Source organism: Castanea sativa, chromosome 5 (assembly GCF_040712315.1).
Source record: "Castanea sativa cultivar Marrone di Chiusa Pesio chromosome 5, ASM4071231v1".
Lineage (NCBI taxonomy): Eukaryota > Viridiplantae > Streptophyta > Magnoliopsida > Fagales > Fagaceae > Castanea > Castanea sativa.
In genome coordinates, this window is record NC_134017.1 from 34,307,923 (window position 1) to 34,314,720 (window position 6,798).

The window sequence follows — 6,798 nt, forward strand, 5'->3', positions numbered from 1 at the left end:
TCAAAAGTACTAACATATGAATTTTTGAGATATTATTTTGCAATATTGAAACTATTTGACAGATTTCCATGACTATAGTGATGAATTATTTCTTTTAAAGGTAACACTATAGTCACATTTATTTTTTGTTGAATCTATAATTTGTAGGTTTTGACTATTTTGATTCTTTAATTTTTTGTCATTTTTGGAATTTTAACATCAACATTTTTGGGGTTTTTTTTTTTTTTTTGGTAATTTCTAAAACAATTTGGCAAATTTCCACAGTTCTAACTATAGATAATTCTTTTGAAGGTAACACATCTTTCTCATATGTTTCTCTATTGTGTAGTCACATATATATTTTGCTTTGTTTCAATAATTTCTTGATGGTTAATTTTTTTATTATTTAATATTTTTTGGTATTTTGAAAGCTTTTATATCTGAATTTTTTATTTTTTATTTTTTTTGCAATATCTGAAAAGGTCTAGTTTCTCCATCATTATCCAAAAACATAATAATATCGTATGTGATTAAACTTCTCTTCACTTAGCAGCTAGCAAAACACTATAAATAAGTGAATATACATACATTAACACTTCACAAATTGATCTCCTAAACTGATGTGTTACTAATCCAAGTTTCAAATCCAACACTTCTGCTTTGATCGCAACCGGTATAGCCTTTCTCTCTTTGTTGAGATCATGAATGGAAACATTCTTTTATTTATTATTCTCTCAAATTTGCCCTTGACCTGCACTACTGTCTTTTGGTCTTTTTCAATTTTCTGACCCTCTTCCAACGTCACAATATACACTCATAATCCAAGTTAAATCATAGGTTACCTGAGAGACAGATTATTAATGCCTTTATATTGTTCAGATCTGGCTACGAGAGCTCCACATGTCTTAGGAAATGGAAGAATAATCAACAACCACCTTATATCCAACCATGTAGGAAATTTGTTCTTCTCACACCACCACAACTCATCATCAAAACACAATCTTGTTTCCCTAGCGAAGTTCAACCGAAGTTGTTTGTGTTGTTGTTCTTCTTTTATAATGGAGGACCAGACAAAGCTGGACAGTACACCCTCTGAATCAGAAAAATATTCCAAAGAAGTGGAAGTTGCTGTAAGAGCTGTACAAATGGCTTGTGCTCTCTGCCAGAGAGTGCAAGGCAATTTGGATTTCCAAACCCCACGATCAGGTCCAATCCAAGGATGACAATTCTCCTGTCACTGTTGCAGGTAATTCTTTATCTTCTTGCTTTTTCTTCACAATTTTTTCTTAATTGAGTTCTTGTTATTGGTGTTGGTGTTCGTATTCATGTATTATTTTGGTTGCTTTGGCTGTATCTTTGGTGGATTTTTTAAATTCTACTAAAAAATGTTTTCCATTTATGCGAGTTGGGTTTAGGATTTATGACACCGTGCTAATCAAATATATGCTAAATACTAGTTAAGTCTTGTTCATGTTGTTCTCTGACATTATAGCGTGAGAATATAATAGAATAGACTAATAGTCACTTGTTTGCTTCGCTTTGGTTTTAATATGGTAATAATTTTTTTAATGGATTCGGTATCTGGATTCTGGGACATATTATAATGAAACTGAGCTAATCAAAAGTGCAATTTCTAAGCACCCACATATATTCAAATTGAATAGGAATTTCATAAGAATGGGAAAATAAAGTTAATAAATGGGGGTTAAAGCTGTAATTAATTAAAAAAAGCAGCCAATGGAAGTGGAACAATGCTTGTTTATTAATAATAAAATATAAAAATAAGAGACTCTGATAAGAAAAAAATATTTTATTAAATACAAGTGTTAAAAGACCTTTTTCAAGGAAAGTAAGTTAACCTTGTAGTGTTGTCCAATAACACAAGCAATTAGAAAAAAAAAAAAAAAAATTATGGATTGGATGTTGGAAGCGGGTGGGCCTTCCCACACAAACACACCACTCACAATGGAAGAGAATCACACTCTTAAAGGAAGACAGATTGTTGAGGGAAGAGAAAGAGAACTCTTATTGTACTCTTTAACTTACACCATATTAGATTAGGCAACTTTAAAAATTTACTACTGCATACAGCAATTCCCTGTTTTACTAACTTTTTTCATAAATAAAATGTAGTTTCATAAACTAAATTAAGTTTAACTCTCGACATTGGAGCCATTAGAATGCTATCGTGCCTGGGCCCTGGGATACTGTTTATGAATAGATCATGAAAGACATCCTAGTTTCTGAGAGCCACAGTTGACTATGAAGCCACATTTTGACTTTTCAGATGATCGTAAATTTCCTTGTCAGTTGTGACTTCTTTAGCAGATGTTTAGAATCATTTTAGAATTAAAAGGTGGGGGCAAAAAAAAAAAAACAGTACTAACATATTTTAAGGTGGGAGGTATGGTCTTTGACCAGCTCTTGCAATGAGTAACAATAAAGTAATACTAAAATTTTGACTTACAATTTGCTCATGAGGTTAGCAACTTACAATTAGTACTAATATAGTAATGCAAAGAGTACCTAATTCTTTTTTTTTTTTGAATCACCTCTTGCACCTATGACTTTTTTGAATCACCTCTTTTTTTTTTGTCAATTTTCCAACTACTTTCAATGAAATTTTATTAAGCAAGCTGTATTCTTTTTGCATCAAGAATTTGTTTTAGAATTTTTAGTCTTTATTTATGTAATATGTACCATTATAGCACAATCTTCATGAAAGTGATTCGATCTATCAATAGTCAGATATATATTCTGTTCACTGAATCACTTACAGTTGCAGCCAGCTAACTTGTAGAAAGTTTGACAGAATAGTAAACTGGTACATTAGAATCAGCAAGAAAGAATAATAGATATCCTTATAAAGGTTCTCCTTTTTTCTTCTTTTTTTTCTTTTTTTTTCTTTTTTCATTCATCTATTTCTCTATATTCCTTTTTTCTGCAATTCAGAAAGTTGCCTATATTGATGACACACTAAAAGACGTCTCTTCATAGTAGGTGTCAATAATCTAATAGGTTACAATGAGGCCTCATCTTTTTATCTTCTTCAGTACATATATAAGTCTCCTTGCAATGATTTTTTTCCCCTTGGTCTGCTCTCCATGAATGATCATGCTGTTTCCTTATTAAACAAACAGTCTTTGCCCGGGAAAGAACTCCTTACTGCTGGAAGTGTTTCCTTATACCATAAATATTCTTACTGCAACAACTTTAGAATTTATATGGAATTCTAATTTTCCTTTCTTTGTTTATGTTACGTATATTCTTGCTGTTTTAGTAAAAGGTATTACTTTACCTTTCTTTCCAGGGGAAGAATAAGTTCAATTTCCTTGTCATTAGTCATCATTTTCTAGCATTCTATTAGTACTTTTAATGCTAGTTGGAAGTAAAATGGTGTTGTAGTTCTATCAACAGTAGGCAAAGTGCTTCAAAAATTGCTAAGATGAACTTTCCCCTTTAAGTACTAGTCTTGAAGTAATTACTTTTTAGTGGTTGGGGCCTCCACTGGTTTCCTTATCTTCTATTGGCACATCTTTATGTCACCATTTATGAATGGGGCTTTAATTTATCAATGCACTGCAGTTTAAACATATAGCCTTGCTGTGAAAAAACTTGCAGTGTAGTATTAGAATCACCATAATATTTTCAGAGGTGGATTATGTAATGTTTACCTTTATTGTAAGGTATTAGTCCAGGGTTTTGTAAGGCTTGGTTCTCTCTAGCCCTTGGGGTAAAGAGGTTTTCCTCGTGAGGGAATAAGTATTTGTGTGCATTAGGATTATAGGCCACTAATGCTTGTGTCTGGAGCATTTGTTGTATATTTTTTCTTTTTTTGGAATAAATTTTTTTCACTTATCCATAATAAAATAAAATAAAATAAAAAAAGAGAAAAAGTCACCAATTGAACCTCAACAAGTACATTTCAGTCCTCAATTAAAAGTATTGAAGATGGTATTTATTTCAGATTGGCTAATTATGCTGATCACGACATGTACACAGATTGGAGTGTCCAAGCAACAGTCAGCTGGTTGCTATCTGAGTCCTTTGGGAGTAAAAATGTATCCATAGTTGCTGAAGAAGATATTCAAAAACTCTGCAAGGCTGATGCAGCTGGACTATTAGCAACTGTATCAAACACTGTAAATGAATGTCTAGCTGAAGCACCTCGTTTTGGACTCAAAGGTCCAAATATTTCCCTTGGGACCTCAGAGGTTCTTGGAAGCCATAAGCCGTTGCAACTCAACTGGGGGTCCTACTGGAAGATTTTGGACACTTGACCCTGTTGATGGCACATTGGGGTTCGTCCGTGGGGATCAATATGCTGTAGCTCTAGCACTAATAGAGGATGGACAAGTAGTGCTTGGAGTTCTTGGGTGTCCAAATTATCCAATGAGAAAGGAATGGTTAAGTTATCATCATCGCTACCACAGAATTATTTCTAAGTTGACTCCACCAACATCTGAGTCTTGGGACAAAGGTTGTGTGATTTACGCTAGGAGAGGTAGTGGTGAGGCTTTGATGCAACCACTGCCCCATGTAAATCAGAAGTTAGTCTGGCCAAACTCTGTAAGGCCAGTTCAAGTGTCTTCCATTGATAATCCATCATTGGCAACCTTTTGTGAACCAGCTGAGAAGGCAAATTCTGCCACTCCTTCACAGCAGGAGTGGCTCACAGCATGGGGCTTAGGTAAATAAGTTTTTATTCTATTTTATTTTCTTTTACCAAATTAATACATTTTTGTCTTGAATCTAAGATGAAATGAAGAATTTAATTAAATGTGACTGACTAATGTTTCCTTTCATTCTTTTTAGAAATTAATCATATCTTACTTACACAAGCTTGAATTGGAATCTTTCTCAAAAAAAAAAAAAAAAAAAAGAAGAAGAAGAAGAAGAAGAAGCTTGAATTGTACAATTAACATACCAATAACATTAAAGATGGCAATTCTTCGGGGTATAATATTTTGGCTGTGGAAAGAGCTCACTTGTCACGATATGACCGCAGGAAGCAGTCACACACTAAGAGTATACAGTATGGTCAAGTATGCTGCTATAGCCCGTGGAGATGCTGAGATTTTTATGAAGTTTGCAAGGGCAGGCTACAAGGAGAAAGATATGGGATCATGCAGCAGGAGTTGTTATCATACAGGAGGCTGGTGGAGTGGTAAGCTGATGCCAGAGGGCGACCACTTGACTTTTCAAAGGGCATTTACCTAGAAGGCTCTTGATCTGAGGTATAATTGCATGTTGCTGGACCCAAACTACATGACACACGTGAGACTCCATCAGTGCTGTTGATGCTAGCTGGGACTCCTCAAGTCTTTATAGGTTCAGCCATTTAACATTCAATGGAGAGAACACACAGATTATTTAGAAATCAATGGGATTCCTCTCCTCTTGACAGGATCAGGAAATTGGTTGAATCGTCAATTTTTTTTGTTTTTTTTTGTGGGGTGTGTAGGGTGAGGTTTGTAATTATAGAGTTTGTAGGAGACCCTAGAAATCAGCCTGCCAACAAAATCAGTGCAGGGCTGGCATTTTGTAATGTTTGAACACTTTTAAGGAAATAAACCATCCTATTTTTATTGCACAGTTTTGGAATGCTGTTTTGTTTTATTTTGGCATTTAAATTTTTTTATTCCAATGACTCTTTAAAAATAGATTCATGCTTTTAAGAACTATCAAATGAACCAACTTGAGTTCAATATATAGAGCATCCAAACATCTGATGACACTGGTTACTTGTACCTACTAGTCCATCAACTTTTTGCTTTTTTTGTTTCACGTTCTTACCAAAAAGCAATAAAGCCCTTATTCCAAAAACAAAACAATCTATTTTTAAATAGACTAATTTGTATTTTTTTGTTTCATATTTAATTATTGAAAATCTATGAGATATCAAATGTAAGAGCATTCTCATCAAAAGGTGTGCCAAATGCCAAACATTTACATTTGGCCATTTGGCATTTGGCATACCATAACACCAAAATAGACCCTGCAGGAGGTGTGTTAAATGCCAAAAATTCTTAAGACACCGCTACAAGCATCCCAACTTCAAATATGAGACCATATGAACATCAATGCTATAATTTCTTTTACTCTATTTTATTTACTTTTCTCTCTCCTCCCAACACATATCTCTCTCTACAAGAACAACACAACTTCTCTCTCTCCTCTACTGGTCTCCATCTCTCCATTGCTCCCTATTTCTTTCTCACTTTCATTTTTTTTATCTCTCACTCTCTTCCTCTTTCCTCTCTGCTCTCTACTCGTCTCCGCAATGTGCCTATCACTACCACACTCTACAACTTTCACACAAGAGCGCACAATAGTAGTGAGAGTCTTGCATTTCGGTAAGATATCACCGTGGGAGATCCGACCCCTTACTTCATATCGAACGAGGCTCGAGATCGGGCGAAAACTTTGGTTCATGCCTCTCACTAATCCATAGAAAATGGCTTCCAGTAGGACGTGAAGTACGAGCGAAACCATCGGAGCCGCTCGATCTCTCCTCTCTCCACACCTTCGCCAATCTCTCTCTCCACTCTCTCTCTCTCTCTCTCTCTCTCTCTCTCTCGGGTGGTTGTTGGCGTTGTCTTCTAATGGTAGTCGGTTGTTTTGATTGTTGGTGGTGGCTGATTTTGGTTGAAGGTGGTGGGTTGATCGGGTTATCAGGTGTGAGATTTGTGGTTGTGGATGGGCTCTCACCACGCGTGACCTCACAATATTGGTTGTGTTTTTTTTTTTTTTTTTTGGTGTAGGGGCTGATATTGGTTGTAGTGTTTGTTTGAGGGCAAGGAGATTTTGGAGCATTAG

At 35.1% G+C, this 6,798-nt stretch overlaps 1 pseudogene; it reads left to right on the plus strand.

Annotated features, from left to right (window-relative positions):
- Positions 1–546: 546 nt before the first annotated feature.
- On the plus strand, positions 547–5,251 carry LOC142635100 (3',5'-bisphosphate nucleotidase AHL-like; annotated as a pseudogene).
- The last annotated feature ends 1,547 nt before the right edge of the window (positions 5,252–6,798 follow it).